At 54.2% G+C, this 12414-nt stretch overlaps 1 pseudogene; it reads left to right on the plus strand.

The window, feature by feature from the left end:
* Nucleotides 1-12414, plus strand: part of LOC146870665 (transcription initiation factor TFIID subunit 11-like) — a 284397-nt pseudogene that overhangs the window by 109977 nt on the left and 162006 nt on the right.

The following is a 12414-nucleotide window of genomic DNA, read 5'->3' on the forward strand; positions in this document are numbered from 1 at the left end:
CTCGGGAGAAGATCCCCATCAAGGCCCGGCCTACCACAGGGGCCGTTATGGTTCTGAGCGGGACCGCCTCCGGGTACCTGGTGGCGTGGTCCACGAGGACCAGGATGAAGCGGTGGCCCAGGGCGGTTTGGGGGTCCAGGGGTCCCACAATGTCGATTCCGACCCGTTCAAACGGGGTGCTGACGGCGGGAAAGGGCTGGAGGGGGGCCTTGACCCGACCCCCCGTCTTTCCGCTGGCTTGGCAGGTCTGGCAGGACCGGCAGTGGTTGTCCACATCTCTCCGCATCCGGGGCCAGTAGAAGTGGGTCACCAGACGACTGTACGTTTTGTCTTGCCCCAAGTGTCCGGCGAGGGGCACATCATGGGCCAGGTTGAGAAGAAACTCCCGGAAGCGGAGGGGGACCACCAACACGCGGCTGGCCCCGAGTTCTGCTACTTTCTGTTCACTGTACAACAGGCCCTCGGCCCAGTAGATCCAGTGGGTGCCGGTCTGGTCACCGTTGGCTTGCGCGGTCGCCTGCTGCCGGACCCCTTCGAGAGAGGGACAGGACTGTTGCTCTTGCTGGAACTGCTCTCGGGTGGGGCCCCCTTCGTGTTGCCATTGCGTCAGCTCTGGTAGGGCGCTCGGAGAAGTCATCTCTTCGGGGGAGGATTCGCTGGACCCAGGGTCGGTGTCCGCCTCCTCCTCGCTGCTGGCGGGAGGGGGTGTGAGCCCCTCGGGTCGGGCGGTCCCGGAGGTCGAGGATGAGCGGGGGGCCTGGGCGGTCATGGACCGGGTGATGGCGCAGGCCCAATCAGCCAGTCCCAACATTCGGAGGTGCTCTCGTCGTTCTACTTGAGCCCAGGGGGAACTCTCCAAGTCGTTCCCCAGGAGGCAGTCGACCGGGGCGTCGTCGCGCACTGTCACCTTCAGCAGGCCCGTCACCCCTCCCCACTCGAAGGGGACCAGGGCCATCTGGCATAGGCTTTCACTGTTGTCGGCCGTCCGGACAGGGCACAGCACATTCGGTAGAATCTGTTCAGGGGTCACCAGGTGGCAGCGGACAGCGGTGATACTGGCGCCGGTGTCGCGAAGGGCTTCGGCCCGTTGTCCGTTGACCGTGACCTGCTGCCGGTACTTCTGGGTGTTGGTTGGGATGGGGGTGCAGGGTACCATCTCCCGGCTACCCAGGCAGACCAGGGACATGGCTGCCGGCTCCCACTCAGTGTTTTCTCGGTCGAGGGCCTCTTCTTCCTCTTCTCCTCCCCCCAAGGCGGCGGCTGTCAGCTGCCGGGGCGGGGGCCCGCCGGCCCCGTTTCTTCGGTTCAGAGGGCAGGCCGGGTCGCTGGCAAAGTGTCCGGTTTGTTGGCAGCCATAGCAGGTCACTGGTGGCCGTGGTCCGGGCCGGGCCGGGCCCACCCTTCGTGCTAGGCTCGGGGAGAGATGTGGCTGCGGTGGCCCTCGAGGGGGGCTCCTGGGGGCCCCAGCGGGAGGGTCTCGGTTCCTGTTCGGCCCTCCCCCCCCACCGCGCTGGCGTGGGGGTCCGTTGGGGTTCCTCTGGTACTCCCCCATTGAGCTCCGGGGGACCCGGGAGTTGACCCATCGATCGGCCTCGACGGCCAGTTTCCGCGGGTCGGTCATTTTGCTGTCGAGGAGGTGCTGTCTCAGCTCCACGAAGCAATTGTTGGAAAGATGTTCCCACACGATGAGGTCGACCAGCTGCCCGTAGGTGGTTACTTTGCTGCCTTTGATCCACCCTTCTAGGGCCCGACTAAAAAAGTCCACATATTCCACCCATGTGGTACCCGGGATTTTCTTGCAGTCTCGGAACCGCTGGCGGTACATCTCCGCTGTTAGCCCGTAGCGGGTGAGCAGGGCCTCCTTCATGTGATCGTAGGAGGTCATCACTTCCTCCGGTAGCTGGAGCAGCGTGTCCCGCCCTTCACTCAGGAATCGCCCCCACAGGCCTGCGCCCCAGTCTTTTCGGGGCACTCGATGGGAGGTCATGGCCACCTCATAGGCCTTGAACCATTGTTGGATATCGTCATTTTTGTAATACTCCTTGACGACCTCCTTCGGGATATGTACTTTGGCCTCGGCAGGCGGTAGAGTGTCTCTCGTACTGGGGGTGTTGGTCCCTCCGTTCTTGGCCTTGATCTCGAGCTCCTTGAGGCTGCGCTCGTGCTCAAGGGTGAGCTTCTTTTCCTCCAACTCCCGGTGTCGTCTCTTCTCTTCTATCTCTTCTTGAAGGCGTAGCTGCTCGAGGGCCAGTTTCTTTTCTGCCAGCTGGAGTTCGCCGTCCAGTCGCAGTCGGGCGAGCTCTAGCTCGTGGCTCCGGACCTTTTCCCGCTCTCGTATTTCTTCTTCGGAGAGGCCGGTTTCTAGGCTCTTTCGTCCTCCGGTTGCCGGGGTCAGTGCGGTTGCTGTGGTCTCCGTCAGGGGCAAGGGCCCTTCTTCCTGGGAGGGGCCTGCCCTGGCCTCCAGCCATGTCCTCAGAGCTTTCTGCATCTCTTCCTTGGTACCGAGGCTGGTGGTTGCAATGCCTTTGTCTCTGCAGAACTGTTTTAATTCTTTGTGCGTATATTCTTCCAGCCGTTCGGGCTGGAACTCCATTGTCGCGTTGTTTTCCTGGCTGCTCATGATGCTATTCGTTTGGATGGGTAGCTAGTGGGTACTGGCTGGTACGTACTGCGTTCGGCTCGGATCCCGTCGCTGGCCACCAAATGTTGGAAGGCGGACCCCGAGGAGTCGGTGAGACCACCAAAGGGGGGCCCTCGCACTGCACGAAGTAGCCGAGCGCTGCCGAGAAGTCTCCTGAGAGATCCTTCTCCTATCACGTACTAGCACAGTAACACCACCACACCGGACTCAAGGAGGTTGTCTCAAGACAAGCAATTCTTTATCATCAATAAAAGGTTACGAGTTCAATATTTACACGAAGGGATCGAGGGATCCACCAAAAGTCTCAATGTCTCTTTGGAAGGGTAGGGGTAGCGGGACAGTCTTTGGCAGGAATGTGGTACGAGGGTACCTGGGGCCCAGTTCTTATCCTCAAGCTGGAGGACCTCCGATCTCGGAGGGGTCGAGCCGCGACGGCGTCAGCAGGGCTCTGGCGTACAGTTCGTGGAGAGCCGCGATTCAATCAGCAGGGCTCTCAAGATGGTTTCTGCTCAGCTCGAGCCGCGACGTCGTCAGCAGGGCTCCGAGGAAGGTCTCAGCGAGGTGGGGCCGCGACGGCGTCTGCAGGGCTCCGATGTTCCAGGTGGTTCAGGAAAGGTTCACAAGAGGGAGCCGCGACGCAGTCAGCAGGGCTCGTGATGGTTCCGACAAGAGTTCTTCTCCGTAGGGTCAGCCGCGATTCGATCAGCAGGGCTCTCGACTCCGGGATACAACTGCCGAGCTGTGGTGGGGTCGCCCCAGATATAGGTCTGGAGCCCTTTGATGTCCGGACCCTTGCGCCCGAGGGGGCGGAGTGGCCGGGTGGAGGTGGCCAGACGCCCAGCAGGAGAGGCGCCAGGCCCATGGGAGTTTGCAGGGCGATCACACCTCGAGAGGGGAGGACAGTTGGGGGTCCCAACGATACCGTCGTCCGCCGGGGGCGATGAATGGTTCCTGCGGCACCCCCTGGCCAGTCCGTGGTGCCTCGAGGTCGGGGCTTCGCTGGGGTCGAGGCCGGGTTGAGCGGGGTCGCGCCGGCTGGTGTACGGGGTGACGTAGATGCCAACAAGATGGCGGAGCCATGAGGAGCATGCGACCACGTGCAGTTCCAGGTGAAGGGCCTTGGAGCAGTTCAGACGGGTGGCCCGTGAAGGCCGGGGCGGGGAACGGCCACAGTCCAGGGGGGTTAAGGACCACGCCACGAGGCCGGGTCCAACAGCTCCACTCAGGTTTATGACCCAGGTGAGTCACAGAGGTTCAGAACTGAAGCACTCTTAAGTAAGTCGTTCACAACTCAATATTGGAGCTTGAGAACAAATTGATGGTTCTGAATAATTTCAAATGACCGAATATTAAAATGAAGCATGAACTTAATGATTAGGTTAACTCTTCGTTTTAATTTTCTCCTCTTTCAAAGTGTTGCATTTACACACAGCAGGCATCTTACTCCCAGTGGGCAGTAGATACTGTGCCATATTTATAGCTGGGAAAAAAAATCATTTTATTTTAAATGGAAGAAATGTAAAGTGAAGAAAAAGGTTTCTATGAAACATTGTCTTAATGTTTTTCAGTACTTTAAATTAAGTCAATTCAGTCCTAATGTTTTATGAAGCATGTTTCTTCACTTTGAATATCTCACATTTAAACAAACTACTGTATTTTCATGTTATAAATATGGCACCATGTCTACAGGCCTCAGGGAGTAAACTGTCTGCTGTTTGTAAAGACACTTTGACATTGGAGAAAATTGAAAGGTTGAGTTTTATGTAATGAATGTAAACATAAATCTAACTCCGCAGCTGAATTTTTTCCCCATGTTAAAGTGTCACAATTGCACACAGCAGGTATCGTGCTCCCACTGGCTGGTAGACATGCCGCCATATTTATAACTGAAAAATACAGGCATTTTTTAAATGGGAGAAATCTAAAGTGCAGAAAAATGTTCCTTAATCAGAAATTTTTTGCAGAACTTGTTTTCGCACTTTGAATTTCTCCCAGCTTGTATGTTTGTCTTGTACATGTAACTGTGCCATATATGGCAAAAAGTATGTCCTGTGCCACAAGTACATACAACACAGGCTCTCAGTCACCCATGCACATATATCCCATTCATTCACACACATGTTCATACATCCTTACAGACCCTGAGCTCACTGACGCTCATGGCAGCCCTATCATAGTACCCCTAGTCACAGGATTTTGATCAAACCATAGGATCGGGCTCCATGCATATTAGGCTTAAAGTCAGTGAAACTGGGTAATGGAGTGTCTAGTAACAGTGCACAAGTTAATTAACCTTCAGTAGCTCACGACGATTTTCACAGGTCAGAAGTAACTCTCATTAGAGAAAACGTTATAGACTCCTGTCTTAGCTACACCACTTCCCAAATTAATGAATTCATTTAAATCACTTAAATGCAACAGACAAAGTTTTAATGCAATATGTTAAAATTTTTCTTTTATCAGGATATTGGTGTCTTCGTTTTCAGAGGAACAGCTGAACTCTCCAACATTCCTTCCTGTGTGATGTTAACTATGTGTCTTTCCTACTGCTATAAGAAGCTCTATTGTCAAATGTGGTACTATGCTTGTCTCTCTCCTGGAAGGGCTACTAAATACTTTGATTTCCAGTGCCGCAAGGCCATGCCTAATTTTCTCTTACCCTCCTAGTTTCATGACTAGTTTTCTGCTTCTTCTCATGCTGCAGGATTGATCTCTTTTGCTGACCTTCTTGAGCCTTTAATAAACTCATCCTGCTCTCTTTATATGGCATATTCAGATTTCCTCTGACACGGTCTCCCTGGACCCATACTGTGTCCTCTATTTCACACCTGGTGTTGTGCTGAGGTCTTTCCTGTTCTATTGTTGCAATTCAAAACATGATGAATTGCAAGGTGAAATTCATTTTATTAATATCATTTTAGACTTTTGCCATTCAAATATTCAGTTTTATAGTTTAGTAAGTTTACAGCAGAGACAATGTATAGCTAATATTCAAAGGGAACACAGTATACTTCTGCCATATTAAAGCTGTGTACAAAACGTGTCCAGGTTTAATGGCTCTGGTACCAATCACAGGGATGGTACTAGAGAGAAGAGATAAGGAGTAAAGTTAATGTCAAAGGCCACACATGGAAATAAAATCTCTATATTATCTCCAAATAACAAATGACCTGCTATTGCATATTACTGAATTAAATGTCGCCTAGATCAACTCCACTTTTGATCCATAATAACTCTGCTATGAAGAAAGAAACCAAGTGCACATTACAGGAGTCACTCCCTTAAATGCTACTCAGGATCCATCAGTTAATGGTCACCCCCACATTCAGGTTTGTGCCTTACCCCCTCCACTCCTGCCCACCCCAATCTAGGGGGCAAGCTGTCTTGTGCTTTCTCTGTATTTGAGAAAACTATTATTTTCCTCTGTGTCTGATACAGAGTCAAGCTGAAAACCACACAGAAGCTTCTATTCAGACACCAAATGAGTTCCTTCTTAACTGCTTTCAGCTCTCTTGCTTATAAATGTAGATTAATTAAGCTCAGAGGAAGATGGACCCTGTAATGTTGTACTTTAAAAGACCTTTTTTCCCCTGCTTATATCAGTTACCTCGGAGCACAGTTCTCCCTCCGGTGTTAAATTATCAAATTAACAAGAAGTGATGGTACCTCTTTCTTTAAGTCCACTCCAGCCAGCAGAGAATTTATGCCCAGGACTTGAAGTTGCAATGCATGACATTTTTCAAGTGCTGTTGTTTGTATTACTTGTGGGATAAAGAGGCAATTACACCAGCTTCAAATTTCTGGGCTATAATCGCTCTATTTTTGGTGGCGTAGATTACTACTTCCAACATACTCCGGTCTAGGGACTCCATATTAAGCCTAATTGTCAATGTGCAACTCCATATTAAGCTTAATAGTCAATGGGCAACCCCATAGCTATGCAGATTCCCCCGCGGGCCTATCATCTTTCTCACCATCCTCTGGAGGGAGCTCCCCTTGTCTTTCTGTGCCACCATGATCATTGTCTCAACCTGTATTAAAAATAAAAATAAATATTAAGTTGGGGGGAGGGGTTCTCTTCAGGTGGTAAGTCCTTTCTGCTGTCTATGGATTCAATGAACCTGAAGTCTGTAGCGGAAAAAATATCTTTACCTTTGTTCTCCTTGTGAGTAAGGACTACCAGGGCAAATCAAATCATTTCTAAGGTTCAACGGGGTGTTATTTTAGTACATTCCCCCCCCCCATAGGAGGGCTCATCTGTTTCAGCTGTCCAAGGAGGCCCTCCCGTGATTCTCTGCAGAGGGCTGCTCTGCACACTGTGGGGCCACTCCTGCTGCCGTACCACTGGTGATTTCCCCCAGAATCCAGTTTACTGAGCGATCTCATGCAACTCTGCTGCATCTCAGGTCTGCTCAGGTGTGGGCGTCCACCATGCATTCAGCTCTTCAATGCAAGAAAGCCTGATAAGCACCATCATCTTCTAGGTTATGGAGCCACTATACAGTCGTGGTGCATGACATGTTCTGGGATTCATGGGTTTCTCATGCTAAAATGTGGGCAGGCCCCTCCCTCAGCAGGACCCATCACCGCCCAACACCTCAATGTAAGTTTCTGGAAGGATGTTGGAGGCAAAGCAGCTTGGCCAGCGCATGAATCTTAAGTAGCCATATTGGAGCTCAGACTGTTTTGCAGCGTAATTGTTCCATTTTATAGATTGGATTTCTTTTTAGCATAAAATATCTCCAACAGTCCAGACAATCTACATAATGTAAAGACTCTTTTTATGCTCTTTTATCACTTTTTTTTTTTAGAAAACAATTTTTAAGAAGTAGTTTATGACATAATAAAAACGTAAACTATGGCCTGCGGTACAGAGCTACATAAAAAGCATATTTTCTTAGCACATAGTATTTCATGCCCAGTAGCCCATAACCTCAATAGATTGTACATTCATTGTTAAATTCAAGACAAAAGGACTAATATCTTTGGAAACATGCATGCGTCTTAACCGCGAAAACGTTTATCATGCATATGCATTTACCACAAAAGTTTTGTTGTAAAGGCACGTATGGTAAAGGCAGATGCGTGGTAAATATTTAAGAGGTGAGTATTACCCATATATATATATACTACCTGTAATTTACACCCCCGCAATGCACTTGCTTATGATCTCACATATTACTTCACTCAAGACATGGGCTGTGTCATGACTTCATCCAGTGAGTGCAAGTGTTTTCTAAATGTTTGAGTGTTCAACATATATATTAAGCTACTACAAAACTTCTAACATATATTATGTGAGTGACTGTGTGTGACCATGTGCAAGTGGTTGCATGGATATGTGAGTGGGTGTATGAGTGGTTGTGGGATTGGAAGTGGTTGTATGTTTGTAAGTGGGTGTGTGAATGAGTGAGTAGGTGTGAGTGATTGTATGGGTGTGTGAGTGGTTGAGTGGGGGTGAGAGTGGATGTGTAAGTAGTTGTATGGGTTTGTAAGTGGGTGTGTGAGTGGTTTTATGGGTGTGAGACTGGGCGTGTGTGTGAGTGGGTGTCTGAGTTCCAGTAGTGATGAGTGAGTGGATAGGTCAGAGGCTCTATGGGTGAGTGAGTGGGTAAGTCTGCGGCTGTATGGGTGAGTGAGTGCATGTGCGAGTTCCTGTATGGATAAGTGTCTGAATGTGCGAGTGGCTATATGGGTGTGTGAGTGGCTGTATCAGCGAGAGGCTTATCGGTTAGAGGCTGTATCAGTGAGTGGGTCTGTAAGTGGCCCTATTGATGAATGAGGGTGTGTGTGAACGGTTGTATGGGTATGTGAGAGGGTGTATGAGGGGTTGTGTGGGTCTGTGAGTGGATACATGACTGGTCCTGTGGATGATATCATCAGTGATGTAATTTGAGGTGTCATCAGTGATGTAATGTGTGAGGTCATAAACAGTGCATTTTGGGGGTGTACGTTATAGTTAGCTCAGTTAACTATAACTGCTGAATTTCTCTGGATTTGTACAAGTGAAATGTCAGCCTAACTATAACGTTCCTGTTGTAACCTTTGTATTTTTTTCAGTTATTTTCTAAGGTTTAAAAAAGATCCTATTTCCTAACTATAACGACCTACACACAGATATTCCGTACCGTTGCTTTGTACAGATTTTACCAACTTTAAAGAAACTGAGATTTTGGAGACCCATGTCCATATGTAATGTCCTCTTGCGACTGACCGCTCCGTGTGTAACCAAAATAATTGCTGTATTCGGGAGTATGAACATATTTATGATGAACATAACTTCCACATGCCTACAAACCATCCACATTAAAACAAAGCGACCACATACACACAACTATCCACATTCATAACAAAACTGCTCCACGTTTACATTAGCTGCCCATGAGCCCACAATACGAGCACACACAGTTACAAACCATACTTGCACATCATCCAGTCGTCACTAAAATCCTACAGTGGCACACTCCACTTTGTGTGAAGACACTACCAGCCCCTGGGAGGTAGCGGTCTCCGGGTCCAAGATTGGCCATGGGGAAGTCTGTGCCCCCTCCACAAAATGTTAGAAATCATGCCCCCAGGACCTGCCCCACCCGGGGTTATACTGAAACCCTACCCACGCCTTCCCCCTTGGATTTGCAGCAAAAAAAATTTTTTAAATGCTTTTCAGCCCTGGCATGGATCGCTGTGAGACCCCAGGGCTAGGGGTTCAGGTTCTTCCTACCTAGGGTGACGACCTGGCAAGAAAGTCAATTCTGGACAATGACAATCAAAATTTAGGAAAAAGGGTCAAAATTCAGGACAAAAGTTTTTTTACTGGCCTATTTGAGGGTGTGGCATGATTATAAAATAGACAGTTGACAGAAGTACAAGCTAAAATAGATTTATATTCTTTATAGGGCAACGCGGAATTTGCGCCACTACGTGGAATTTTGAAAAAAATTGTGGAAAACGAGCGCACGTCCTGAGTAGGGCTGGGAAGACTTTGCCTAGCGCAACTACGCACCATTTTGAAAAAAAATGTGGAAAACGAGCGCACAACCTGAGGGACCGTGTGCCCGGGACTGGGGTCCCTCGTGCTTGGGCAGGCTCCCCGGTCTCCCCGGCCTGGCTGCGTTTAGAAGCAGGGACCGACCCGGGCCTCCTGAGTTTCGGTCAGGGCCTGGGAGCCCACGTCCTGCGGCCTGCCAAGTGTCCATCTGCCAGGGACAAGGGTCCTTGGTGCAGAGCCCCGGAGCCTTGCAAGGGCAGGCGGGAGCCCTACTGCTATGGCTCGGTGCGGGCAGATGGGAGTCCTTTCGGTCCCGGCCATCTGGTCGCACCTTTCCCTGGGCCATCTGGTCACACGCAATGCTTTGCATTGGGGCGATCAGATGGCCGGGCCGGCCTGGAGGTCCCGATGAGGGTCCATTTGCCTCCCGGATCCCAGTCAGGGCTCCAGGAGGTCCGGTGCTCCCTCCTCCAGCCCGCGGCGAGGCAAAGTGCCCGGGACGGGCTCCATGTGTCCCCAGGCGTCCGGGCCCCGGGAGCTCCTGAGGCCCAGCGTGGTGTCTCCGAGCCCCCCCCCCGAGCCCTGCATCCCCGGAGCCACGGAGCCGTGCAGCCCCGAAGCCCTGCAGCCCCGGAGCCCTGCAGCCCCAGAGCCCTGCAGCCCCAGAGCCCTTCATCCCCGGAGCCCTGCAGACCCGGAGACCCGGAGCCCTGCAGCCCCCGAGCCCTGTAGCCCCCGAGTCCTGCAGCCCCCCCGAGCCCTGCAGCCCCCCGAGCCCTACAGTCCCCATGCCCTGCAGCCCCCGAGCCCTGCAAGGGCAGGTGGGAGCCCTCCCGCTATGGCTCGGTGCGGGCAGATGGGAGTCCATTCGGTCCCGGCCATCTGGTCGCACCTTTCCCTCGGCCATCTGGTCGCACGCAATGCTTTCCAATGGGGCGACCAGATGGCTGGGCTGCCCTGGAAGTCCCGATGGGGGCTCATTCGCCTCCCCGATCCCAGTCAGGGCTCCAGGAGGTCGGGGGCGTCCGCGCCTAGGGTCCCTTCCGTCACTCGGAGCGCGTGGGTTAGAAGAAAGGTGGGTAGCCTTCCTCCAGATTAGTAGGGGCAGGGTATGCCGGAACACCCCTCCGGGGCTGGTGGTTCTTTGCCAGGGACAAGATGGGCTATGCCCGGGCAACATCCTCCCAGGCATCCGGAGCTCCCTCCTCCGGCCCGCGGCGTGGCAAAGTGCCCGGGACGGGCTCCACGGGTCCCGGGTAGTCCTCCCCCGGGAGCACGGGCCCGAGAGCTCCGGTGGTCCTCCCCGTGCCTGAGGCCAAGCCGGGGTCCCCGAGCCCCCCAGGAAGCAGAGCCCCCGAGCCCTGCGTGGGTGGGCAGGCGGGAGCCCTACCGCTACGGCTCGGGGCGGGGCGGGCAGACGGGAGTCCTTTTAGGTGCCGGCCATCTGGTCGCTCCTTTCCCCTCGCGCACAATGCTTTCCAACGGGGCGACCAGATGGCCGGGCCGGTCTGGAAGTCCCGATGAGGGTCCATTTGCCTCCCGGATCCCAGTCAGTGCTCCAGGAGGTCGGGCGCGTCCGCGCCTAGGGTCCCCTCTGTCACTTAGAGCGCGTGGGTTACAAGAAAGGTGGGTAGCCTTCCTCCGGATTAGTAGGGGCAGGGTATGCCGGAACACCCCTCCAGGGCTGGTGGTTCTTTGCCGGGGACCAGATGGGCTATGCCCGGGCAACATCCTCCCAGGCATCCGTTGCTCCCTCCTCCGGCCCGTGGCGTGGCAAGGTGCCCGGGACGGGCTCCACGGGTCCCTGGCAGTTCTTCCCCGGGCGCCCGGGCCTGAGAGCTCCGGTGGTCCTCCAAGTGCCTGAGGCCCAGCCGGGGTCCCCGAGCCCCCCGGGAAGCAGAGGCCCCCGAGCCCTGCGTGGGTGGGCAGGCGGGAGCCCTACCGGTACGGCTCAGCTCGGGGCAGGCAGACGGGAGTCCTTTCAGGTGCCGGCCATCTGATCACACCTTTCCCCTCTGCCATCTGGTCGCGCGCAATGCTTTCCAATGAGGCGACCAGATGGCCGGGTCGGCCTGGAAGTCCCGATGAGGGTCCATTTGCCTCCCGGATCCCAGTCAGGGCTCCAGGAGGCCGGGCGCGTTTGCCCCTAGGGTCCCCTCCGTCAATCGGAGCGCGCGGGTTACCAGAAAGGGGGTAGCCTTCCTCCGGATTATTAGGGACAGGGTACTTTTGGGACCCCTCTCGGCCTAGTAGTCCTCAGCCGGCAGCTGGACAGGCCGGCCAGGATGCTGCCCCAGCCCTGGGTCTGTCCCGGGACCTGCCGCGTGGCAGGCTGCCCCGGATGAGACCTGGCCGGCCTCCCCCTGCTGGGTTGGGTCCATGGGCCCCTGGGAGGGCAGCCTCCCCACCCCAGGCTCCGTCCTGCCACGTGGCAGGGTGCCCGAACAAGTTCCTGCGGGCTCCGCCCTGGGTCCTGCCGCGTGGCAGGGTGCCCTGGACGGGGTCCGGCGGGCCCGGGGAGGCTTCCCCTGCGCCTCCGGGCCTGGGAGCCCCAGCTGGGTCCAGGGGCCCAGCCGGGCCCCGGGTCGGGGGCTCCGGCCCTGGGCCCCGTCCCCAGCCTGCGGCACTGCCAAAGGCCCGGGACGGGGTTCCGTTGTGGCTAGGGAGCCTCCCCTTGCTTGGCTGGGTTCAGGAGCTCCAGCCGGGCCCCTGAGGGCCCCGGGGAGGGTGGCCTCCCCGCCCTGGGCTCCGTCCTGGGTCCTGCCGCGTGGCAGGGTGCCCGGGA

Source organism: Triturus cristatus, chromosome 1_1 (genome assembly GCF_964204655.1).
Source record: "Triturus cristatus chromosome 1_1, aTriCri1.1, whole genome shotgun sequence".
Lineage (NCBI taxonomy): Eukaryota > Metazoa > Chordata > Amphibia > Caudata > Salamandridae > Triturus > Triturus cristatus.